This window comes from Mixophyes fleayi, chromosome 8 (genome assembly GCF_038048845.1).
Source record: "Mixophyes fleayi isolate aMixFle1 chromosome 8, aMixFle1.hap1, whole genome shotgun sequence".
Lineage (NCBI taxonomy): Eukaryota > Metazoa > Chordata > Amphibia > Anura > Limnodynastidae > Mixophyes > Mixophyes fleayi.
Genome location: NC_134409.1, coordinates 77,159,705 through 77,187,595, shown reverse-complemented (window position 1 = coordinate 77,187,595; position 27,891 = coordinate 77,159,705). Strand labels below are relative to the sequence as shown.

Below are 27,891 nucleotides of genomic sequence, written 5' to 3'. Positions count from 1 at the left end.
GAAAGCATTGGCATAGGTCTCCGGTGACGATCAGCAAAAGTCTTATGACGTTGAGTGACATTAAGCAACTTTGTTTTAGTCCGAGCCCAAATGAGCGAAAACTTTCGAATGAGGGAATCAGCAGCGGAAACAGAGGAACCTGAGAAAACAAAATGATACGGAAGAATAGGATGGGTCCTAAACACGATGAAGAAGGGAGAAAATCCCGTAGACTCATTAACATGCATGTCATTTTTTAGAAGGTACTAAATAAATGAAAGCTAGAATCTGATTGGTTGCTATAGGCAACATCCCCGCTTTTTCAAACCCGCAGCTTAGTAAATCTAGCCCTAAGCCTTGATTGAATCGCTCTGTTTGGCCGTTAGTTTGGGGATCCTAAAAATTCACTAGCAGAAGGCAAACCACATAAAGGAACAAAGTGGGCCATCTTAGAGAACCTGCCGTTGACAACCCAGATGGTATTATAAAAAGCACTGGAAAGAAGATCTGTGATGAAATCCATAGAAATACTTTCCCAGGGGGAGTTTGGAATGAGTAGAGAGTGAAGCAAACCGACAGGAACTCTTCTGGAAGTCTTATGTTGGGCACAGGTAGTACAGGCAGCAATAAATTTGCGAATGTCCAAGTGAGCAGACGGCCACCAGAACCGACGACAAAGTAATGCTGTAGTCTTTTTTACTCCCGCATGACCAGCAATGCGAGAACAGTGGGCCCAACGTAAAACTTTGAGTCTTGTATGGGCTTCCAGAAAGGATCGACCAGGAGGAGGAGTACAGATCTTAATTCTGGTAAGTGCTACAATACTGGAGGGGTCCACAGGTGTCAGACGGTCTGAATCATCGAAAGAACATGATAGTGCATCCGCTTGACTGTTCTTAACTCCGGGACAGAAGGTAAGGACCAAATTGAACTGTGCAAAGAAGGATGCCCAATGAGCCTGTCGAGGGTTAAGACAGCAAGTCTCACGAATGAATACAAGGTTTCTATGATCCGTGAAAATGGTCACTGGATGAAAAGCGCCCTCCAATAAATTATGCCATTTCTCGAGTGCGAATTTAACAGCTAGGAGCTCTTTGTCCCCGATCCCGTAGTTGTTTTCACTGAGAAAAATCCACAAGGAGTGTGAATGCTGATCGAGGATTTTTGAAAGAGTACTGCTCCAATACCAATAGATGAGGCATCTAATTTAACCAAAAAAGGTCGGTCTTAATCGGGTTGGGCAAGAACAAGGGCAGAGGAGAAGTCATTCTTTAAAGTAAGAAAAGCTGTCACCGCCTCCAGGGACCAGACTGTAGGATTGGCAGACTTTCTGGTTAATGCCTTGATGGGTGCGATGATAATCGAGAAGTCCTGAATAAATTGTCGGTAGTAGTTGGAAAAACCAATAAATCTCTGAATCGTCTTAATACCCTGGGGCTGAGGCCAATTCAATTTCGCCTAATGAACAGTCCGGTATTTAAACAGAACGTCATGTTAAAGTGCGACCTGGCCATTCTTCTTATTAAGGTGGTCATTTTGGCAGCGCCGCGTGTACAATGTTTAGTGAACATTGTACACGCAGCGCTGCCTTAAATGACCACCTTAATAAGAAGAATGGGCAGGTCGCACTTTAACATGACGTTCTGTTTAAATACCGGACTGTTCATTAGGCGAAATTGATTCCAGCAGTTATTGCAAGCAGTCGTTATGAACTGAAGGTAGGAATCCTGAAATTTGCACTTCTCCTATTGGAGAAAGTGCTGTCGAATTTTCCGTAGTCATTTCTGCGACTACCACCGATGTAAAGCTCCCACTGTCAGTCTAACAGGTGATGTAACGTAGGAGATGGAACCATTGCTGACACGATTACTGAGGCAAAGATTGTAGAGGAACCTGGAGCCAGGAAGCGAAAGCCGCTGAGATGAAGTTTCCAGATGAGCCAGAATCCACAAAAGCCATGGTAGGATGAGATCCTTTGGGGGTATCCATTAGAAGCTCGGAAGTCTACTTGGAATAGGGAGAAGATGCAGCATCTCCTAAGGCGGTCTCCCTACTACCATCTAGGAGGAGGAGTTTCCCTACCTTTTTGGACATTGAGAAGATGACCAGGATCACCACAATAAAGTCAGAGCCACTGCTTAAATTGTCTCTCCCGGGAACAAGCAGGAACGTCCAATTTGCATGGGTTCCTCCGGGGGTGTTACCGGATTCTGGAACTGGGGTGCCAATCACGGAACAAAACGTCTGGAAAAAGATTGCTCCTGTGTTCATTCTTGGTAGCGCAAGTCAACTCTAAAACATAATAATATGAGTGAGTCTAGGTCTGAAGGCAGTTCCATGGAGACAAGCTTATCCTTGATTCGATCTGCCAATCCTTGCCAGAAGGTTGCTACCAAGGCCTCATTGTTCCAATTTAACTCTGATGCTAGCGTAAGGAACTGCACTGCGTATTGTCCTACAGTGAGAGTACCCTGGCAAAAACTCAATAGGCTATAAGCTGCTGAAGACACTCTCCCAGGTTCGACAAAGACCTTCCTGACGGATAGCTGACTTCATTGTTGTAATCGGTTGTGTATTTGAGCCACTTGCATTTGTTGCATCGTTCCGACCATTAGAGGGGCGTTGGGATCGAGAGGTGTTAACAAGGAGGAGGGGGACACCATATGGTCAGACCGTACAGAGGCCCTAGACTCTGCAGACACGGGGGACTCAGGTAATTTTGGTCTTGCCTGATCCCAAAGGTTTGAAATAGTTAACAGTAGGTATAGATTTTGTTCCTTTGAGAATCCTAGGACCCAACTCAATAGCTTCCAGAGGTAGTTCGAGTCAAAGTAGTATTAGTACAGGTATGGCAGAAAGCTGTATCCAGTTGCCGGGGTAGATCATCATGATCTCCGGCTGTGCACATTGCTGCCTATTATGGTAAGGAATCTCCGCTTATTTCTCAAAGTGAGACTTTCTTGCTGGACAATGTGTCTCCACAGACTGTCCTGGAGACACATCACGTTTAATTGAATCTCTCCCATTGTCTGTCTGTTCTAGGTTCAAGTCTCAGTATATTTTATTTTGTGAGTGATGCAAATGTTTACAAATTGAATAGAGACCTGCCTATTTACTGTAACCAAAGGCATAGAATTAACTATTAGTTTTAGAGTGGAGAATTGAATGCCGATGCTATCTACTAGGAGTCTGCCACTGATTTTTGAACAAGTATTTAAAAATTATAGGATGGTTTGTAGGCTGCACCAGCAATATTGGATGCAATGTGAATGTTTTTTTATGAATCTGACATGTAGTTGCTCTGAAAACACTGAGTTAATAACATAGCAAGGGAGAATTTTGAAACAGTCTTTCTTTGTACGATTTTTTTTCTTCAGAAACAAGGAGGGTCTGTGCGTTGCTTGCAGTAGGATTAACAGTAACAGTCAGGTAACTCTCCAGGAAAATGATCACTCACAAATATTGAAATATCACATGTCTACAAGAAATATGCAAATATAGTGCTCAGTTTTTGTAAGGGGCACTGAAACCCCTAATACACTATTTTGTATGCAATTTTTAACCAATTTTATGTCTGTAACCAGCATTTCTCTAACAACCTTGCCTACATTAGCCTCATTTTAATTTATTCATTTTATTTCACTTCTAATGAGTGTAGCAACAAATGTTTGCCTATTCCCTAAAAACTAATGATTTCTATGTGAGGTCTGCATGCTGCACTTTTCACACACATATGCAGGGCCGGACTGGGACTAAAAATCAGCCCTGGCATTTAAAGCACACAGGCCCACGTGGACTCCATGCACTATATTGTTGCACACTGATGCTGGCGCAGTACAACATGATGTAGTATGAGTGTGTGTGGGGGGGGAGGGGGTATTTATTTCTCCTAATGACCCTCAACATTACATTATTAGCACCCCAATTACATCAATAAATACCATGACAATACATTATTAGTACCCAAATTACAGCAATAAATAACCCCCCACACACACTCATACTACATCAATCACCCCCACATTATAGCAACCGGCATCACCCCCCACATTACAGCATCACTCCCCACATTACAGCGTCCAGCATCACCCCCCACATTACAGAGTCCAGCATCACCCCCCACATTACAGCGTCCAGCATCACCCCCCACATTACAGCAACCGGCATCACCCCCCACATTACAGCGTCCAGCGTCACCCCCCACATTATAGCAATACCCTCTCCTACTTATTAGCAATACTAAGCACCAAACACACTACAACATTGCCACCAGCACGCCACCCCATACTACAGCAATACCACCAATTATACAGACGCCACTGTAGGAAACAATGTTTTGCTTTTTTCAAATCTCCCACAAAATAGCAACTACGAACAGAGTACTTACACACACATATAGGTAACAGGTACCCTTTTCCCTCAATGAAATAGTAATGGCAGAATTTTCATGAATCATTCCACATGAAATAAAACTAACATATATCTAAAAAAAACATAACTATTGAATGATCAGTTGAACCCACACGGCCGCATTAAAAGTATTTCCATCTACAGCAAAATGTCAGAGAAAAATATTTTTGTTTTACTACAGTAATTGGATATGCGTCTTTTCTATTCATTTTAAATAACACAGTATATAAATTAAGGGGGATAGAGGAGGTGGGTGAGAAATAATTGGATGTGACCCATCATGATCCATCAGTTTGATTAGATAGGAAACATTTAGATTATTTACCTGGAGACGTCTACCCCCTTGACTCACAGGCAAGGCTGACAAGAGGAATTTTGGGCCCTGATACAGCAACTTCTTTGGGCTCCCATCATATTCAACAATGAAAAACTTGCCTTTGGCAGAAGTTCATATGATGCCACACCGTAGTGTGCCCAGTTCATATTATGCCACATCGTAGTGCCCCAAGGTCATATTATGCCACATAGTATTACCCTCAATTCATATTTGGTCATGCAGAAGTGCCCACAAATCATATTATGGCATAGTAGTGGCCCCAAAACATATACCATACAGTAGTGCCCACAAATCATATTATGTCACAACAGTGCCTCCAAATCATATTATGCCACAATAGTGACCCCAAATAACATTATGCCATAGTAGTGCCCCCAAATCATTAGTAAAGCTCAGACAAAAACTCATTCACAAATAAAAATTGGTACAGCATATCAGATTCTGAGTGTGAGTCCCAAGAGCAGCTTAATACATCATTTACAATGCAAACAAAAATAGATATATTGACATAATTACAGATAAAATTTATGACAAGCAATGTTTTTTCCTCTTAATTAAAAATCTCTGTACAGATAAATATGCAAAAAACATTACAGCGCAATAATGAGCAATACATAGTGTTAAACATTATTGGATACGCTGTAGTGTTCCCAGTTCAAGAAAGGATGGTTAAAAACATATTCCACACGAGCAAATATATGAACTTACCTGATTATGGCATCCTGTGTTCTGTTCTCCTAGTGGGCACGCTGGGCGAGGAGGGATCAGCAGCTGTCAGCTCACACAGGCAGTGGGGAGCAGGAATAGAGGGCAGTGGTCGAAGCAGAAATTTAGGAGTGGGGGTATAGAAAATATAAGTGAATGGAGTATGAAGGCTTGATTTTTTATTTTTTTTAACACTTGTCCCCTCTGTGCATTTCCATTCTTCATTACTACTTGTGTTTTATGATGGCTGCATCCCTGACATTCCCATTCTTAAGATGTCTCTCCCTTTACACTTTCTTTTACCTATGCCCCTGCACCACCTTCTCCGCTGTCTCTAACAAATCTTCCTGTACCACCTACTCCTCTGGCTCTCTCACACGTCTTCCTGCACCCTCTACCCCCCGGCTCTCTCACTCCTCTTCCTGCACTCCCTACCACCCTGGCTCTCTCACCCCCTCTCCCAGAACCCCCTTCCCCTTTGGCTCTCTCACCCCCTCTCCCAGCACCCCCTTCTCCTTTGGCTCTCTCACCCCCTCTCCCAGAACCCCCTTCCCCTTTGGCTCTCTCACCCCCTCTCCCAGCACCCCCTGGCTCTCTCACCCCTTCTCCTAGCACCCCCTGGCTCTCTCACCCCCTCTCCCAGCACCCCCTTCGGCTCTCTCACCCTCTCTCCCAGCACCCCCTGGCTCTCACCCCCTTTCCCAGCACCCCGGGCTCTCACCCCCGCGACCCCCCCCCCCCCCAGAAAATCGTGGACACCCCCCCCCCCGAAAATCGCGGCACCCCCGCGACCCCCCCCCCCCCGAAAATCGCGGCACCCCCACGACTCCCCCTAAAATCGCGGCACCACGCGACCCCCCCTAAAATCGCGGGCACCCCCCCGAAAATCGCGGCACCCCCGCGACCCCCCTCTCCCCCGAAAATCGCGGCACCCCCGCGACCCCCTCCCCCCCGAAAATCGCGACACCCCCCCTCTTCAGTACAAGAAAAAACAAATTAAAAAAAAAAAATAAACTCACCAGTGTAACTGGCTGCACAGCATAACGGGGGAGGGAGCTGGGGAGCGCGCAGCAGAGGTGGCTGGTTCCTGGAACCAGCCACCAAGAAGACAGGGGGAGTCGGGCCGGCCCATATAGCCATCGGCCCTTCTGGCATTTGCCAGAAGTGCCAGATGGCCAGTCCGGCCCTGCACATATGGTAACATTGTTTTTGTTGTTGTATACAGTCAAGTCCATAAATATTGGGACATCGACACAATTCTCATATTTTGGGATCTATACACCACCACAATGGATTTGAAATGAAACTAACAAGATGTGCTTTAACTGCAGACTTTCAGATTTAATTTGAGGGAATTTACATCCAAATCAGGTGAACGGTGTAGGAATTACAACAGTTTCTATATGTGCCTCCCACTTTTTAAGGGACCAAAAATAATGGGACAATCGACCCAAAAGCTATTTCATGGACATGTGTGGGCTATTCCCTCGTTATTTCATCATCAATTAAGCAGGTAAAAGGTCTGGAGTTGATTCTAGGTGTGACATTTGCATTTGGAATCTGTTCTTGTCGACTCTCAATATGAGATCCAAAGAGCTGTCACTATCAGTGAAGCAAGCCATCATTAAGCTGAAAGATCAAAACAAACCCATCAGAGAGATAGCAAAAACTTTAGTTGTGGCCAAATCAACTGTTTGGAACATTCTTAAAAAGAAACAACGCACCGGAGGGCTCAGCAACACCAAAAGACCCGGAAGACCACGGAAAACAACTGTGGTGGATGACAGAAGAATTTTTTCCCTGGTGAAGAAAAACCCTTTCACAACAGTTGGCCAAATCAAGAACATTCTCCAGGAGGTAGGTGTATATGTGTCAAAGTCAACAATCAAGAGAAGACTTCACAAGAGTGAATATAGAGGGTTCACCACAAGATGTAAACCATTTGTGAGCCACAAAAACAGGAAGACCAGATTAGAGTTTGGCAAACAACATCTAAAAAAGCCATTACAGTTCTGGAACAACATCCTATGGACAGATGAGACAAAGATCAACTTGTACCAGAGTGATGGGAAGAGAAGAGTATGGATAAGGAAAGGAACTGCTCAAGATCCAAAACATACCACCTCATCAGTGAAGCATGGGGGTGGTAGTGTCATGGTGTGGGCATGTATGGCTGCCAATGGAACTGGTTCCCTTGTATTTATTGATGATGTGACTGCTGACAAAAGCAGCAGGATGAATTCTGAAGTTTCGGGCAATATTATCTGCTCATAGTCAGTCAAATGCTTCAGAACTTATTGGATGGCACATTGCAGATGGACAATGACCGGAAGCATACTGCAAAAGCAACCAAAGAGTTTTTAAAGGCAAACAAGTGGAATGTTATCGAATGGCCAAGTAAATCACCTGACCTTTATCTGATTGAGCATGCATTTCACTTGATGAAGACAAAATTGAAGGGAAAATGCCCCAAGAACACGCAGGAACTCAAGACATTTGCAGTAGAGGCCTGGCGGAGAATCACCAGGGATGAAACCCAGCGTCTGGTGATGTCTATGCGTTCCAGACTTCAGGCTTTAATTGTCTGCAAAGGATTTGCAACAAAGTATTAAAAAGGGAAAGTTTGATGTAGGATTGTTTAGTTTGTCCCATTACTTTTGGTCCCTTAAAAGTGGGAGGCACATATAGAAACCGTTGTAATTCCTACACCATTCACCTGATTTGGATGTAAATTCCCTCAAATTAAAGCTGAAAGTCTGCAGTTAAAGCACATCTTGTTAGTTTCATTTCAAATCCATTGTGGTGGTGTATAGATCCCAAAATATGAGAATTGTGTCCATGTCCCAATATTTATGGACTTGACTGTATATACATATACTACAAGCAATTATAAAAGTCCATATGTGTACATGTATTTAGTTATAAATATAAATTTTTGTAAGTTTTCCAAATGTACGTCCCAAATTACTTTGCCTGTTTACTACAGTCTTCTATTTTGCAGACATTTCTTCATGTAGTCACTGCAATCGATAATATTTGCTAATTGCACAATTACATTTTTACATATATTATACTACAATTTACGCAAAGAAAATATTTTATAATCAGACCTGGTAAAGGCCATACTAATGAATGGTGTAACAAAATGGCAACCAATTAGTTAGTGTACTGTGGGAATGGAGTTAAAAACAGGAAATTTCTGGACTGAGTTTGGCGAGTCTTGGCCTCTTCCTGTGCGATGGGGAAGCAAATTGCACACACAGACTGATCCAACTGCTACAGTGAGACCAGTATTTTCTCAAACCTCCTAACTAGCATGAATGCTTCTTATGGCCCCTAGAAAAAGGGGAAAAAGAGGTAAGCCAGTGTTGATAATACTGGGAGGTCTGAACTGGACACAGGAAGCACTTTAGTCCTATACTGCAACCCTATGGGGTATATTTACTAAACTACAGGTTTGAAAAAGTGGAGATGTTGCCTTTAGCAACCAATCAGATTCTAGCTGTCATTTTGTAGAATGTACTAAATAAATGATACCTAAAATGTGATTGGTTACTATAGGCAACATCTCCACTTTTTCCAAACCCGCAGTTTAGTAAATATACCCCTATGTCTGGGGAATTATTAATTTTTATCCACAACTTCTCAGAACACAAGAAGATAACTGTTCCTAGCCCGCATTTAATTATAAATGCCCTGATCCACCTTTTACCTTTCATCAGAACAAATTTGAAAGTTTGCACCCAGGAAGAGTCACTAATTTTGATGTGCAAAATCCACGCACTACCCATAAAAATGGGCATAGTCTCATAAAAATATTACATTATGTCAAATAACTTTATTTGTCCAGTAGGCCTGCAGTTTTTTACTTTTGTAAGTGACCCATTATGCGTGATACTGGTTTAGAGAACCTCTGAGCAATGTTAGCAAATAACCCTCCCATGTGGCAAAATGCCTGGACTGAAGGCATTTAACAAGTTAAAGAGAGTTATATTTGCTTGATTTTTTGACAGGACAGAGACAGTTTTTTTTAATAGGATTCCATTCCATGAACATCTGCTCCACCTGAAATAGTGGATATGGTTCACAGAATATATTCACTATTATATATATTACTATTTATTTTTCCATATAAGAAATATACATAGCCCACACTATACCTGATGAAACAAGCAAACAAAGGGCTCTGATATTGACACAGTTCATGCACCTAAGTTTACATTACACTAATTTTAGTGGCAGCAAATGAGAAAAGAAATATCACATGCCCAACCTTAATTGGCACTTGCTGGGATCCGATGCCTTTCCCATCTCTCGCTGGGGAACATTAAAGCTTTCTTAATACTACTGAATACAAGGATGAATTATTGCACTCTAAAGATGTCATTTATGCCTTCTGATTTAGATTTTTCTCTTTTAAACCAATTTTAGAAACATTTTTTAGCTTTTTATTTATGAAATGTTTTGCTAGCTGTGAAATACTTATATTCATAAAAACTTCTGCTCTTTTTCATCATTTACCTCTAGTAGGAATTAGGTACTTTGCTAACCTCATTCGTAGGAGGTGTCTAAATCAATGGCTTATTGTTATTATTATCTCTTACTTATAAAACACTAACATACTATGCAGAGCTGAAGACTGAGGAGATCATGACAAACAAGTTAATTACAATGCATGAAATAAAAGTTACAGAAGGACCTGCCCAACTGAGCTTAAAATCTAAGAAGCTTGATACATATGGAAGCGGAATAACAATTTTAGCAGCTGGATGGGAAAGTATGTAGTTATGACAAGGTAGCAGCATTATTAGCTGTCAATAATAAAACAATGGTGGATGGCATTCATGTGCAGCTACTGGTGGTGCATCATGGGTGAAATTAGGAGAGCGGATGTGGAGACACAAAACAAGTAGATGTCACAGTAGAAACCTTAAAATAGTCAGCTGATGTCAAGCATAACTGTCCTTTATCATTTATAATAATTGAGCCTCCATCCTCTTCTGGTTGTGTAGAAGGGTTTTGCTTTTGTGCTACACTAGCACTCTTGTGATTAATTGACAACTTAGACTAACTGAGTAGCCTGTTATCTTACTTTAGTATTATGCTGACTGCTGGGAAAAGACCCAGACTTATGTATCCTATTTCAGGGGCGCACCCAGGGGGGGTTTCCTAGTCCCCAAAAACCCCTGTCTTACCTGGGGTGTCGTATGCTTACAGTGGCTGGCCCCTCTCCCGGGACCAGCCACTACTGCTTGTAATCATCTCCCAGTCAGTCCCCTGCTGTGTGAGTACAGCTCTCTGCCAGCAGTTTGGCTCTGCCCCTTCCTCCCACACGGCCAGCATGGGTGTTATGCAGGAGGCAGCAGCAGAAGGTAAGAATGTGTGCGAGTCTGTGTTTGTGTATATGACAGCTTACATGTCTGTGTGTTTATGTATATGTGTGTTTATGTGACAGCTTACATATCTGTGTGTTTGATCCTGTGTGTTTATGTATGTGTTTATGTATGTGTGTGTTTATGTATGTGTGTGTGTATGTGGCAGCTTACATATCTGTGTGTTTGATCCTGTGTGTTTATGTATGTATTTATGTATGTGTGTGTTTATGTATGTGTGTGTGTATGTGACAGCTTACGTATCTGTGTGTTTGATCCTGTGTGTTTATGTATGTGTGTGTATATAACAGCTTACATATCTGTGTGTTTGAGTGTGTCTGTGCTTATCTGTGTATATGACAGTGTACATGTCTGTGTGTTTATATATATATATGTGTGTTTATGTGACAGCTTACATATCTGTGTCTTTATGTATGTGTGTGTATGTTACAGCTTACATATCTGTGTGTTTGATCCTGTGTGTTTATGTATGTGTGTGTATGTGACAGCTTACATATCTGTATGTTTATGTATGTGTGTGTTTATGTATGTGTGTGTTTATGTGACAGCTTACATATCTGTGTGTTTGATCCTGTATGTTTATGTGTGTGTTTATGTATGTGTGTATGTGACATCTTACAGTCCACCAATCACTCCATTTCTGGCAACTCCTTTAAGTCAGTATACGTTACTCGACCCTCGGTCAGCCCGCAGCCCAGTCTGTCCCCACCACTAGGGGCTCCAGCGAACACCTGGCCTTCAGAGTAGTTCCCGAGTTTCACTGTACTGACTTGGGAGTTCCTAACATTATAACCGGCCAAGGAAGATTGGTATCATACGGCCATGGACGGAGAGGAGTCGAATCTGTCCCCAGCCCAGATTCTGGCCAACCAGATACAGGCGGTTTCCCAAGTGGTGCAGAGTTTATCCCAGCGCCTGGCAGTCCAAGAAGGGGCTTCCAGAGACCGGCAGCTCCAGCAAGTTCCCGCTGGTGACACACCGGAGCCTAAGATAAATTTGCCTGACCGATTCTCTGGAAGCAGGCCAGCCTTCCGTAATTTCAAAGAGAGCTGCAAGTTGTACTTTCGTCTGAAACCACGTTCCTCTGGTTCCGAACAACAGAGGGTAGGAATCATCATCTCATTACTCCAGGGCGACCCTCAGTCTTCGGCCTTCTCCTTGCCTTCCACAAGTCCAGCCTAACAGTCTGTGGATGCCTTTTTTCAAGCTCTGGGGTTATTGTACGATGACTCGGACAGGGTAGCCTCAGCTGAGGCTCATCTCCGTACGCTAAGGCAAGGACGTCGCTCAGCGGAAGAGTATTGTGCGGAATTTCGGCGATGGTCCACTGATAGCGCCTGGAACGACCCAGCATTGCGAAGTCAATTTCGCTTAGGACTCACTGAGCAGATTAAGGATTCCTTGGTCCAGTATCCGATATCCGACACGCTGGAGAACTTGATGCAACTTGTCATAAAAATTGATCGTCGGATCAGAGAGAGGAAGGCTGAACGGGAGTCCTCTGCTCTGATGGACGTTTTCACTAGCTCTGATAACACTTTGCCCGATTCCTCTGAACCCATGTAATTGGGCGCTTACTGCTTGCCTCTGGAGGAACGCTCCAGAAGACGCTCACTAGGCTTGTGTATGTATTGTGGTCAACCAGGCCACTTAGTTCGTTCATGTCCCAGCAAGCCGGGAAACTCCAAAGCCTAAGTGCAGGTGAAGAGGTGTGCTTGGGTCTTCAGATTACCTCTTCAGACAATTCTTTATTAGTCCCTGGACATCTAACTTTCCGTGAGAGATCCATGGACTTGAAAGCTTTTCTTGACAGTGGTGCGGATGGTAATTTTCTGGATATACATTTGGCTCAGACACTTGATATTCCACATATCAGGTTAGGATCAAGCATCACCACATGTGGTTTGGATGGTAACCCCTTGCCTGGGGGAAGGATTCTTGCCAGGACTCCAATGGTTCGGTTGTCTGTAGGAGTCCTCCATACGGAGGAGCTCTCTTTCTATCTTATCTCTTGTCCCTCTGCTCCTTTGATATTGGGGTATCCATGGCTTCGCAGTCATAACCCCCTTATTGATTGGAAAACAGGGGAGATTGTCCGTTGCAGTCCCGGGTGCTCTATGTCCTGCTTGACCTTGCCTCTTAGAATTATACAGCCTAGTCCAGAATTGTTGCTGGTACCCTACCAGGACTTCAGTGATGTCTTTTGCAAGAAGAAAGCTGATTCACTTCCACCACACCGGGAATACGACTGCGCAATTGAATTGGTACCCGGTTCTAAGTTGCCCAAAGGGCGTTTATATTCACTATCCCTTCCTGAAACACAGGCCATGGAATTATACGTAAAAGAAAACCTGGAGAAAGGGTTCATCCGCCCTTCTAAGTCTCCGGTTGGCGCAGGTTGTTTTTTCGTTTCTAAAAACGATGGCAGCCTGAGGCCATGCATCGATTTCCGTGGACTAAATAGCATCACGATTAGGAACATGTATCCATTACCCTTGATCTCTGTTCTGTTCGATCAATTAAAAACAGCTACTGTATTCTCTAAGATTGACCTCCGAGGGGCCAATAATCTTATCCGAATCAAGAAAGGGGATGAGTGAAAGACTGCCTTTAATACCCACTTGGGACATTACGAATATCTCGTAATGCCATTCGGTTTGTGCAACGCTCCGGCAGTCTTTCAGGACCTGATTAACGATGTATTACGTGAGTTCCTGGGAAAAACAGTTGTTGTTTATTTGGATGACATCTTAATTTATTCCGAATCCTTATCTCAGCATCGTCAGCACGTCCGCCAGATTTTATTGAGATTACGAGAGCATCATCTGTACGCAAAATGGGAGAAATGCGAATTTGAGGTGTCCACAGTGGCATTCCTGGGTTATATCATCTCCTCATCAGGATTCGCTATGGATCCCGCCAAGGTGCAGGCAATTCAAGATTGGGTCCTACCTACTAACTTGAAGGCGATCCAAAGATTCCTTGGCTTCGCCAATTATTACCGAAGGTTTATTGGCTCATTCTCCTCGTTAGTGGCTCCTATCACTGCCCTCACTCGAAAAGGAGCTAACCCAGCGGAGTGGTCCGCAGAAACACTGGCAAGTTTCTCAGTTCTCAAAGCTGCCTTCATTTCCGCTCCAGTCCTTAGACACCCTGATCCAGGACTTCCGTTTATTGTGGAGGTGGACGCTTCGGATGTCGTTGCTGGTGCCATTCTCTCTCAGAAAGACCCACAGAGTAAAAAGTTACATCCTTGTGCATTTTTCTCGAGAAAGTATTTGCCTGCGAAATGTAATTATGACGTTGGAAACCATGAATTATTGGCCATTAAGTTGGCATTGGAGGAATGGCGACATTGGTTGGAGGGAGCTGCACATACCATTACCATCTTCACAGACCATAAAAACCTCCAATATATTCAGACCGCAAAAACCCTGAATCCCAGGCAGGCTCGCTGGGCCCTATTCTTCACCAGATTTAGGTTCCTCATCACATTTCGTCCAGGTTCCAAAAATTCTAAAGCCGATTCGTTGTCCCGATGTTTTTTGGCCCATCATCCTCAGTCACCTGACCCGTTGCCTATTGTTCCTTCAACCACAATTCATCTCGGACTCACCCAGGATTTAGGAGCCACTATCCGTCACTTCCAGAAAATCGCTCCGATGCAGACACCTGCCAATAAATTATTTGTTCCGGTGCACCTTAGGAAATCGGTTCTCATAGAAGGTCACAATAACCGCTCTGCTGGTCATCTAGGAATTCGTAGGACTATCGAAATTCTTTCTCGCTGGCTTTGGTGGCCTACCTTATTGGATGACGTGGAGACTTATGTCCGTGCCTGTCCTGAATGTGCCAGAAATAAATCTGCTAGAAATCGTCCTTCTGGTCTACTGTTACCCTTACCTGCTCCAACCAGGCCTTGGACTCATCTTTCGATGGATTTTATTGTTGACCTGCCAGTATCTACAGGTCATAACACCATTTGGGTAGTGGTGGACCGATCCAGTAAGATGGCACATTTTATTTCCTTACCCAAATTACCGGATGCCAGGACCCTGGCCACCTTGTTTCTCACACATATCTTTCGTCTCCATGGGCTTCCCGAAGACATTGTATCGGACCGAGGATCCCAGTTTATTGCACACTTTTGGAGATCTTTTTGTAAATCCGTTGGGATCACTATCAGTCTGTCCTCGGCATATCACCCTCAGTCGAATGGGCAGACAGAGAGAACCAATCAGGCCTTGGAACAGTTCTTCAAATGTATGTGTCTAAATTCCATGATAACTGGTCCTCTCTCTTACCCTGGGCGGAATTTGCGTATAATAATTCTTGCCATTCCACTATACACACATCCCCGTTCTTCTGCAACTTCGGGTTCCATCCGAAATCCAACTCGTTCTCTACTGCTGTATCCTGTGGGGATTCCGGAACACCTGCTTTTACTGCCAGGATGAGGGGTGTCTGGAAAAAGGTGCACGCTGCATTAGGTCTAGCCTCCCAAAAATCCAAGGTTTTCGCGGACCGTCATCATGCGCCAAGTTCATTGAAAGTGGAAGATCGGGTTTGGTTGTCCACACGCAACATCAGGTTACGGCAACCTTGCAGGAAGCTGGGGCCTCGATACATTGAACCATTTTCAATCGAGAAAAAGATAAATCCAGTGGCGTTCAGGCTGAGACTACCACCTTCCTTAAAAATACCCTTAACATTCCACTGTTCTCTTCTAAAGAAAGCTGCGGCTCCCAGCAAATTCAGTCAGCCTTCCTCTAACAGGCCCAGGCCTTTGATTGTGAACGGAGACCAGGAATACATCGTCGAAAGGATCCTCGACTCTAGGATGTTCAAGGCCAAGTTCAATTCCTAGTTCACTGGAAGGGGTACGGCCCAGAAGAGAGATGTTGGATACCACAGAGGCGTCTCCATGCTGAAAGGCTCATTAAAGAATTTTTTAATAAGTTTCCCACGAAACCTGGATATCGGGGTTCCTTGACCCCTCCTCAAGGGGGTGTACTTGTACGAGCCGCGGTGGTGCCCAGCCGCCACGACTCCCCTGTCTCCGTCCCGGCCGTCACTATGGCGACCGGGACGTCACTTCCGGGGGCTCGTCAGACGTTGCCATGGCAACGGTAAGAAGCTCTCTTATCCAGCGCCGCGTCCCGGCATTACAGAGCAGCCGGGTGCGTGCGCAACAGCGGGGCAAGCCTGAAGGCTAATTGGAACAGCTTGTGGGCAATTAGAGAGCTAGGCTCTCATTGGTCTGCTTCAGTATTTAGGGCAATGAGGCCAGCTGCCTCATTGCCGGTTATAGCGTTCTGTCCTCAGTCCTGCTGCCTGCTTGTGCTATCCATTTTGGTTCCTGCTACCTTGGATTTGACTACCCGTGTTTTGACCCCTGCTTGTTATTGGACCTGTGACCCTTCTCTTCTGACCTTGACCTTTTGCCTGGAATTCGGATTTTGCTTCTCTGCCTGTGAGTTTGACCCTTCACTTGCCCTTGGATATTGCATCTGTGCCTGTGACCTTTTGACCTAGGATTCTTCTTATACTACAGTCCACCAATCACTCCATTTCTGGCAACTCCTTTAAGTCAGTATACGTTACTCGACCCTCAGTCAGCCCGCAGCCCAGTCTGTCCCCACCACTAGGGGCTCCAGCGAACACCTGGCCTTCAGAGTAGTTCCCGAGTTTCACTGTACTGACTTGGGAGTTCCTAACATAACCAAAGGAATAACTAAGATGGCAATATGACAGTTGAACTCACTGATAGAGAGACTGAATTACACATTTGTCTGTAAGGAAAACATCTATATTACTCAGGCTTTACTAAGTGAAGCTATTAATGATGAAATCATTAGCACCACTTAAGCAAGCAGTTAACAATTTTGCGGTATGAACATTCAGTATACTGTTTCATCTATACCTAATCATCATCTCTTTTAGAAATAGAAATATATTTTAGATATGCTTAGGTACCTGCTGAATTTGAAAACGCTAGTACATACATTCATCATATGAAAGATATATATATTAATACATTGTAATGGATAAACACAACATATATGCATAGTATTCAAAATTAAATAAGTACATGCTACACTTGAAAACGCAATTTACTAAGTCTATAAAATCAGAATCTTGATGCAATGTATTTGATCAGATAAGGTGACCATACACTGGCCAATCTGACCTCTTGTCCCATCCAAAGGGACACATATGTGTGTGGTCAAATCTGGAAGATCCAGTCACTTGGCACTCTAGCTGAATGGCCATATCAGAATATCAGACAGGATACCAGTAGCATAGTGACATGATGATTATATATACAGCCAGATGCAGTAATCATTAATGAACGTAAAGGGGGGTGACAATATATAACAGAAAGAATGTTTAGAGTTTTCATATCATAATTGGTTTGCATCTGAGTCCAAGAAAGAATTCTTAGTTCCACATGCAATATATGTCAGGCTAGACAACTACACCACACTGATCCCTTTATTGTCTTGTAAGGCTAAGGCCACTAATAACCAATGGGTACCAAAGGAAATACCAGACGTCAGAGCTGTAAGCCATATGATATACCAACGAATGAGTATATTAAATTTCAAGAAAATGTACAACATATAAAAGAACCACAGGCGAGGTAATACATTTCAGCTACTAATAAATTGTAAAGAGCGAAAAAAATGTCCAATAACCCTTTTCTTTGCAAGGTTAAGGTGTTGTAAAAGTCTTATTTGACATGTGTCTGTATTTTTCAAACATGAATATGCATATATGCACTGCACAATATATCATAACATGTCTTCATCCTACCAATACCCTACTTAAAACTAGCACAGTAACATTGTATTCATCAGTGTTCACGCTATATCAATCAATTGCCAGTATGTTATGAAGTGTCATGCTAAATTGTAGACCAAATTAAATTATACACCACATTATATGGTGAAAGAGTTAACGGCTAAATTGTTTTGTTCAAGGGAATGTTGAAATGAAACTCCACTCAACAGTTACATCCTGTTTAAAGCTTATTGAACCTTGAAGACATGTACTTCACTTCTCACTGGCTCAGTGCCCTATAAGCTACACAGCTGATACACTGATACACTTGTGCTATAATAATATGCCTACATGACCTTGTGATTATTAAAACTACTGCTTTGTTTTAATAAACTCAGAGTATCTGCAACACCCACTGGAGTGTGTTCTTTGACTCTCCAGACGAACGAATTTCAACTTTGCTGATCATTTGACAACTTACGTTTTGCAATGGTCAATACAGAGATAATTCTTGTGGCTAATAATCAAAACAAACCCCATTCTGGTGGCAAGCATACGACAAAGTCCTTTCTAGTTCCTATGAGATAAACAGAACAAATTATAGGTATGTAGTCTTAAAAACCAGAACCCATTGAAGTGACTAGTATACAAACAAACCCCTTTTCGGTTGCTACTGGATAGTACCCACATTAGACACATTTTGGTGGCCAGTATACAGTACAGACCCCACTATTATATTTTGTATATAATTTACTTGACTGTTTAAAACTATCAATAGTGTTAGCTCCCTGTTTGTCATTCTATAATTCATTGCCAGTTAGGAAACAAAGTCATGTGAGCTAATTATAACACAGATTGATAGGAGATCCTTTTCTCATCGGGACCAATCACTTCTCAGCAGGGGTGGGGAAGGATAGGGAAGTGTCAATGTGTAGCCAAACCAGGATTCAGAGATTACTAGGACCCAGAACAAGATCACAATAGAAATGTGTTTCTATTGACAGATATGTATTAATACATTCTGAATCTGTAAAGGTAAAGTATGGGGAATGTTGCTAGTAAAACTTTTAGACTACACTCATACTCTTTAAAAACAGCCACACACATGTCATTTTTCCAGATAAATTATGACATATCTGTACAATCATAGCAATATACAATTGAAGCACATATGGTACAATCCAATCGTTTTTAATCTGTTGATTGTTAATTAGATAGGCAAAAATAAGTGATTGTTTCACACATTAAATTTATTATTTGACAGTGCCTTATAGGACATATGTAGGATATACTTTATTTTACAATTACAATACACACATAACAATTATCTTCCATCCTATTAGCTTCAATGAAAATGTACTATGAAAAATGATTGTATAACCTATCCATTTGGCCATCTATGTTTTATTGTATTAAATCTGTTTACACTTAAATTCCAATGATCAGAATTTTTGTGGCCAGCTGAAGTGTATTTGCAATTTTAATGATCTTAAGCTCTGTCAAATTAGCTTATGTTTACATATGTGTATGTTGTTAACAGCTCCTTTTGCAAATTAAAGTGGCCATTTGAAGGTTAAAAAATGGAGATTATGCAATGAAGAACATACTTCCCAACATTGCACATGACCAAAGAGGAATTTATAATATTCCATAAACCCAAATCACTTTAGAGGAACAAACACATACCCATTAACATGTGTAAGACAATCGATTACAAATTTAACAATAATTCTTACTATAGTTAAGTCAGACACTTTTGCATCCACTTAATGAGTGCATCTATACGGGTCTTTTAATACAGTTTGAACAAAAAAAAAGGGGTATGAGTTCAAAAGAGGGAGAGTAAAAAAAAAAAAGCTAGCTGGGAGCAATAACATTGTGTGAGTCAGTTCCTCTATGATGTATGTGATTTATAAATAGTGTTCCCAGATGTTTGGATTTAAAATGGAAAGCCTGGGGTTTCAAACCCCTGCCTAGGAAATCAATGCTAGAAGTAGCCGTAGTCCTGATGCTGAGTTTGTGGTGTATGTAGTTCCTGTTTGTGTATTCTGTGGAAGGTTAGGATCTATTTTTTGTGCTGTTATGAATGTATGAATCTATCTTCTGTGTAATGTGTCTCCTGCAGTTCTATAGTAAAGAAGCATGCAATAACCACTGTCTTGGTCTCTAAGAAAGCTTTTATTTAATTGTAAGTCACAACCTAACAGAGTTAGATGCATTGACATCTAAAAATGCAGATGCAAAATGCATTCACATAAAAGTACACAAACTTGCATTTGAATACATAAGGCTGATGATAATGTGGTATTAAGGGTATCAATGTGCTGTGCTGTTAAAACATCTGTCATTATCATATTGATGATGTAGACTGGTTTTAAATGTATTTAAAGAAAACACATAATTTTTTTAAAAAAAAGGTTTACCTCCTCCAAATAAACCCCCCAAAAGTATTCCCAGCACCAGTGCTGGGAATACAAAAGCATGGGGATGAACAGAGTAGGCTCCCCCTGAAAAAGCTGTTACCCACACTAGGCTATGATAGGCGGGGCTGGTGACACTAATAGAGGGAAACCCGCAGCATGGGGTCCCCCTGTCATTATATCATGCAGCCCTAGACTGTTCAGCATGGACTGAATTCCCTAAAAAGCCCCCTAAAACCATAGAAAAAAACAGCCCCATGCTGAAAGCATACTTGCCAACTTTTCCTCGCTGGCTTCAGGGAGATCCCGGGGGAAGTGGGCATGCTGGGGCGGGGCTTGATGAATCATATAATTTTGGCCCCACCCCTAAACGATTGTCACAATTTTGGCCAATTACAGCAGGTTAAGATGACGTGATATTTGCATCATTAAGCCCCGCCCCGTCAGTTATCTATTGTTCGGGTGAGAATCGGGAGGTTGCCCTGTTCTCCTGGGGGTCTCCCAGAAATGCAAGAGTCTCTCGAACATTCCAGGAGAGTAGGCAGCTATGCGTTAAGGAAAAGCTGCTAATGAATCTCTAGAGCAGGGTTGTCCAACCCGCAGCCCAGCACGCCTGTAAATGTGGCCCAGAAGGAGTTTTGGTTTTGGCAAGGGGGCAGCGCTGTTAATGGAAAAAAAAAATCCTGCAAAAAAAAAAAGAAAAGAAACTACTTACCTTGCGGTCACGTCAGCTGGTACTCCAGCTCCCTCCCTTGTCTCCTCCTCCGTGCGGTGCTCGCAGTGAATGTAGGGCGTGATGTCATCATGCCCAACATCCATTGCGGAGCGCAGCACGAGGAGTCACCCGCGCGAGAAGAACAATCAGCAGCACAGAATTGGAGAAAAGAAGAGAAGAGGACAGGAGAACAAGCCGATTAAAAGGTAAGTTAAGGGGGATTTTTTTTTATTATTTCAAGGGACGCTGACAAGTGAATAAAAGTCACCTGGTCCTGGAACATCATGGACCTTATCTCCCTGCTACATACTTCTACTTGTATTACTAATGGGGCATTATATATTATTCTCTTTGGCCCATTATAAGTTGTTATCCCTTAACTAACATAGTGGTGTAATTATCAAAACAGGTCACAATTTGGGGTCACAGTGGTGTATATGTCAGGTACCGCAGGCCTGGTCAGGGCACCCTGATATACAATGCCTGGCTTAAATGCACTTTATTGATATTGCATTGAAACAATACAAAAAGTGATTATAGTATAATAACTAGAGAGGATTTTTTTGAACAGGGCGATTGAAAGGTAAGTATAGGGGGATTTGAAAAAAAAGTGATATATTTATATATATATATATATATATATATATATATATATATATATATATCACTTTTTTTCTCATATATATATGGTAACTATGTTTTCTATGGTTTTTTGGATGATCAGCTATCGTTATTGTTAGTGTATCTTATGTGCGGCCCAAACCAACTCGTCGTCTTCCAATGTGGCCCAGGAAAGCTAAAAGGTTGGACACCCCTGCTCTAGAGACTGAAGTGTCTTACATTAATGTCTCCATTACTGAAGTCATGTTGTCTTATCTGTCAGTCTTTGATTAATTCTTCATGAAAATAGCCACCTCCATAGTCATCAATACATGGACATAGGACACAATTTCTAAACTGTGTCATCATGCCACAGATGGTGAAGCCAACCACATCTTGTACTGGCTCAGTATCAGGGAGAATGCCAGACTCTTCAGGGAGTGAGGGAGATCACCCCTATTTCAGGGAATTTCCCTGACATTCAGGGAGAGTTGGCAAGTGTAGCTGAAAGCACTAAGGCTTGCCCCTTGTTGGTGGGTGTTGGGGCAAAAAAAGAGTTAGAAATAGATTAAAGCATGTCTTTGCTGGTGCACTACATGGTCACAGCAAGCCTCTCCATGCCTAAACTGCTTGGGTATGCTGGCGCGTGTAGAACTAAAAGTCCCACCATATCCACTGCTGCCAGTGCATGTGTGCTTGTAGAACTTCACGCATCAGCTTGGCCTTGCTTATAGGGCCCCTTGAAACCTGTAGTGCACCTGCACTAGCCACATTATTCACCCCCCACTCTACCCACAATTTTGCCACTACCAGCCTAGACTGAGCATTGGTGCTGGGAACACTATTTTTTATTTTATTTTTTATTTAAAAAAATATATTTACACTAGCAAATTCTTGCACCAGACCTTTAGCTACTGCTTTGAATAACAAGCTCACTTTATTTTTCCAGCTCACATACAACTTTATACCTGTCCATTACTTTTCTGGAGGGCATCAGACAATATATATAGCCCAAATATTGTGGAAGAATTGTATAAAAGAAGCAATTTCATCATATATGACTGCACTGCATATTGATTAACAGCATTTTCACTAGTGAGAAAACGTGACAATACGTCAGGAACGATGTTTCTATCATATCTTACAGATAGATATATATATATATATATATATATATATTCACTTGTAAGTATTAAATCATAATTAGTATGTCACAAAAAATAATTATAGTTAACAAAAGAAATCCATAAAATGGATACCGATTTTGTTTTTGTTTATTTGCCTACGATTCAATAATTTGCTCTAAATCATTTGTAACTTTCTATTACTTTCTAATTATAATTTTTTTTTGATGTGTGTATTCCTTTATGCATTTATGGATTGTTGTATTCTCTGCACACCTCTAATTAGTATAGTGGTACTATATTAATAATAATAATAATAATAATAATAATAATAATAATAATGTATTACAAATAAATTTGCATTACCTCCGGTATGTCTGCATCACACCAATACTATGGCAACATAATCCATTACACGGATATCTATTTAATTATATTTATATTTTTTGTGTTAGATGTGATAGTTTTTTGTGGTATTTGTTGTAAATACCACCTTTTCATCAAAGTAGACATCATTAAATAAGAAAACACAATTATCCAGGATAGATTATGTATGTATGTGCATGTATCATTCCTTCTAAGCACTACAATTGCCCTTTTAGAGTATATAAAAAAGAGTGAAATAAATGGTTTGACAAAAACAATGTAGTGCAAATGTTACTGGTTTGAAATAAGTAATCTCTAAATTTGAAATAATCTCCATTTCTACAAGAGGAGCCGGCAACACCATGCCAAGCTTTGAGCATTATCTTGCCAAAAGCTGCAGACTGCATGCAGTAGTTAAACAGAGGCACATTTCCCTTAACTAAGATTGGTCTTGAAAGGCACATAAATTACAACGGACAGCACACAATATTCTAAATTTTGAAAGGATATGTGAATGCATCATAAATGAAAGACATTTGGAGTAAAACAAGAAAATTCAACATGAAAATATATATTTTTTAATTATTTGAAACTTACATGTTTGTTGAAGACGTTTCTGTGAGATGAGATCTCTGTGGCTTACCGATGAACTTTTGCTAAATTTCAAGTATTCTTAAGAGTAACACTTCCACACTTGAAACATCTTCATACAATGTCCATTTTCCCCTCAAACACTTTCAGAATATTTTTTATATGCTTTCCTGGAGTAGTGCAATCATTCCGGAAAACTATTTTACGCTTTAACAGCGCTCTTTATGCTTTTAGCAGACAAAGTAAAATGTTCCCTTTTAAGCATAAGATTTTAAGCGTAATTCATTAAAAAAAAAAATCAAATTTTGTCTAAAAGCACATTCTTTAAAACAAAATCCAGAGCTATGGGAGAAGAAGAGAGAATCATCAGCTTCCAAAGGAAATGTTTGCAGGGAGGTTCAGTAATGTGCTTCATGTAAGCTGTCTATGAGAAAGACTCTGTGTATGGCAAAGAAGTTGCCAGAGATCCCAGCATGCAACCTGTACAACATTTGGTTTCAATTAAGGAAAGAAAATTTAGCTCACAATAACACTGGCTTCTGTTAGACTCAGATGCCAAAATTGTTTACAGTTAAAAGAAATTATATCATAACTGAAATCCACTGCAGAAATGTTTTAATCTGTAAACACACAGGAAATTAAACAGACTTCTTACAAACACATAATTAAAATTTTCTTAACCAAAAAGATATTCGTTGCTTTTGAGATATTTCCTTGCAATATATAAACAGGATGAGTTGTACATATAGTTTTTTAGGAGAGAGGAGCATGTAATTTTGGAATATTTTCTACAAATATTGTCACTTTGACAAAAACAATTACGAATATGCGGTTAAAATCGAAGGAATAATTCATTTTATGTTTCTATTCATTCGTTCTTCTCCTAAAGGTTTATCTTTTTTTAGTGTTCAGTCATGACAGTTAAACAGTGCTGCTCGTGCTAGCACAATTATCACAGATACCTTGCCACAAACATTTGGGGGAAAAGGTATCATAGTGCTAGCTGTACAAGTTGCCAGAAATCAGCGAGATGAAAGCTTAAATTTAAAGCGGCGCTGCCTTGTAAAGGGAAACTTCCCTTTACAAGGCAGCGCCTCTTTAAACTTCCTTTTACAAGGCAGCGCCTCTTTAAACTTCCCTTTACAATTAAGCAGCGCCTCTTTAAATTTAAGCTGTCATCTTGACGATTTCCGGCGACTTGTACAACCCGCACTATGATACATTTACCCCTTGGTGTGTAGGCACAATTTGAGATGCTGGGAACCAAAAAAAAAAAGAAAAAAAGAAATAAAAGTAACATCCTGTGATTGCAAATACCCCTATAGAGCATGGTTTCTCAACCTGTGGTACTTATACCACCAAGGATACCTCAGATAGATTCAAGGATCAATTCCACCCATTGAATTAAATTGAGAGTTATAGCTGACTGTATTTGTATGAGATAAAACTTAATCAAAATAAATTTGAATGGACATTTTTAAACATAAGATAGTTTTTCTTGATAAAATTGTAAATTTACTTTAAGAGCCTGTAGGCACTTAAAGTAGATTTTAAAACTCAATTATTTTTCTGCAGATTTATTTAAATATATCCTCCTAAAATATATTTTTTAAAAAACTGAAAAAAACACATGCACAAGTATTTAGCCCCATGTGCTGTGAAAGTCCCAAGTTTACACAGATAAAAGCTATTGCCCTAACAATTGGGTTTCAATTAGCCTCTATGTGTGAACAATTAAGAAAAGGATCAGTTTTAAAGGATAAAAGACCCCTTAATTCAAATAATGTTAGTCATAATGTGAATCTGAAGGAGAGCTGTGAAAATAAAGGATCAATTGTGAGAAAATGAAAGCTGCATCATACCACCGAGGCACTACCTAGACAAGGCTGCCCCTTAAAACTCAAGGTCAGAGCAAGAAGGAGACTTGTGAGGGAAGCCACAGAGAGTAACTATCATCTTGAAGGAGCTGCACAATTTTGTGGCTGAGACTAGAGTGAAGGTCAACAGTAACAGAGACTGGGAACGGTCAAGCATATCAAGAGCTCTGCATACAACTGGTCTGTTTGTGAGGGTGGCGAGAATAAAGCCATTACTGAAGAAAAACCACTTCAAAATATATCTGGAGGTTGCCTAAACACATCAGAGTGACCCAGCTAAAATGCAGGATAAGGTTTTGTGGACAGATGAGACAAAAATGAAGCTCTTTTGCCCCAATTCAAAAGGCTATGTGGGGCACAAGGGAAAGGGAAGAAAGAAGACGTGACAGACAGCGCAGAGCCGGAGAGCTGTGTTATCAAGATACAAGACTGCTGGGGGAAACAAAAGAGCTATCATGGTTCCTCACTGCTGCCAATAAAAGGTGTTAGAGTCAGGTGCAGCCCTCTTCCAGGCCCATGTCTGCTCTCTATCTTTCTACACATTGGGCACAAGGCCCTGGGCATCTGTAGGACACTAGGTTCCTGCAGCATCAGGGGGGCATAAGGCCCTGGGTAATTAGGAGTATTTAGGGTAACTGTATATTTCTTTATTTGGCTGCATTTATTTAATTTTAAGCTTAGCCTGTGCCCACAAATAATTTCAAGCTTAGCCTGTGGCCCCATTTAAAGTCAGGCTTAACCTGTGGCCCAAGTAATTGCAGGATTAGTCTGTGGACACTAGTGGAAGTACAAAATTAACCTGTAGTCAAGGTTAGGAGGTTCCCTGTCATTTTGAGAGATTGCCCGGTCTGTCCCCATTGCACTGTAGTTAGGTGGCCATTGCGTGGTTGTCACTTTAGTGTATTGCATTATATTCATGTGTGGTATTTCCCTTCCAAGTCAGGCCCCCATTAAAGGTAAGCTTTTGGTGTCCGTTATTATCACAAAACTTACCTGCTTCAAATTCCTGTGCTGCTGATTTCTCTTCCTCTGTGTAAAGCTCAGCCCTTCCTGGTTCGGGTGGTCACACAATCCTTGATGCGAAGTGGCATGACCTTTGGGCTTGTTAGATTTCTGCATCTGGACATCCACTCTGCTGCCTGTGCTCCAGTGTATCCGACCCAGATAACCATACCGACTACTCTGCTGTATGTGCTCCAATGTATCCGACTCAGTGACTTTTGTGTGTCGTGTTTCTTCAACGTATCTGACCACCGATTACGGCTTAGGATTCTTTTGTGTGTGCTGTACCAGTTCAGCTAACTAAATCCTGCTTCGCCTCGCTGTACTTCACTACCGAGTCTGCTCTCCCTGGCCCAGCCTTGGTCTCTTACCAACCGTCTGTTACCTATCACGTCAGTGGGCTGTTCTAAGAGCCGCGACCTACAGATCTCAGGCAGCCAAATCCATCCCGCCTTGACGCGGTTCTTGGTGAAGACGGGGCGGTACGTTAGACTCCTCACCTTTGGAAGGCCAGTGCTAATGTGAGGGGCTTACCCGGTCTTGACGGTCCTCTTGGTTCGGCCGGGACGGTGAGCCAATCAGGGCTCACCTCCCGGCCATCAGAAACCCCGCAGCGGCGGCGGGCCAATCAGGACCCGCCACGTCATTGCGTAGCGTCGCGTCGACGCTACGTGATGACATCAGTGCGGCGACGACTATTTAAGTCAGCGCGTGCGCCGCCATTTCTTGGTTCGTCAGCGGAGAGAGAAGGAGCAGGACGTGTCGCGGAGAGCTGCGGGATCAAGACCAGAAGAGAAGAAAACAGCGGAGACAAGCAGTGGCGGCAGAGAGCCCTTGTCAGGGCTAAGAGCGCCTCTGCTGCCTGAAGACCGTCGTGATCAAGACCAGAAGCCGGCGGCAGAGCATGGAAGCAGCGGCAGAAGGGGAAGGAGTCCAGGAGAAGCTCCCCGAAGACAGCACCAGGTAAGTCCCTGGCCGGGCAACATCTCTCCCGGGCCCACGCCCGCAGCACACCTGCTAAAGTCGGGCACTAGGCCCGTGGCCACAGTCGGGCACAAGGCCCGTGAGAATAAACTAGGGGCACAAAGCCCAGGGACCGGGCAATAGGCCCTTGGTTGTGACATAGTGGGCCAGTAGGCCATAAAGTGTTAATAGGGCACAAGGCCCTTAGTAGTTAGTTAGGCAGGGGAGGCTCAGATCTCCCAAGTGTACAAGGGCACAAGGCCCTTAGGTAGGTAGTGGCCTAGAGGCCATAGGAAGGCCACAAGGCCTTAGTAGGGGCTGGTAGCCCATAGGCTGAGAAGGGCACAAGGCCCTAGTAGTTAGAGAGGAAGGCCTCAAGGCCTGAGTAGGCAGGGGCTAGTGCCCCTAGGTAGAAGGGCACAAGGCCCATACTCAGAGCGCAAGGCTCTGTAGGCAGCTGGGCAGAGGCCCATGGTGTATATGGCAGAAGGCCCTGGTGGTGTGGCAAAGCCGTGAGAGCCTTGTGAGTGTAGGCACGGTCCTGTGTGAGGTGAGCATACAGAGTTAGGAGGTACAGTAGAGCGGAGGCTCCTGTGGGTGCTATAGCAACCGGCTGGTTGGCTAGC

At 42.4% G+C, this 27,891-nt stretch overlaps 1 protein-coding gene across 3 annotated transcripts in view; it reads right to left on the bottom strand.

The window, feature by feature from the left end:
• DDR2 (discoidin domain receptor tyrosine kinase 2) overlaps positions 1-23,848 on the bottom strand; it is a 516,782-nt gene extending 492,934 nt beyond the window's left edge. For 2 of the 3 annotated variants that reach the window (XM_075182767.1, XM_075182764.1), the window contains exons 1-2: positions 23,430-23,848; positions 18,089-18,184 (exon numbers count right to left, since the gene is read on the bottom strand). The gene's annotated coding sequence lies outside the window, so the exon portion shown is untranslated. The remainder of the gene's footprint in view (positions 1-18,088; positions 18,185-23,429) is intronic. The other variant, XM_075182765.1, reaches the window with a different exon arrangement.
• Between the last annotated feature and the right edge of the window lie 4,043 nt (positions 23,849-27,891).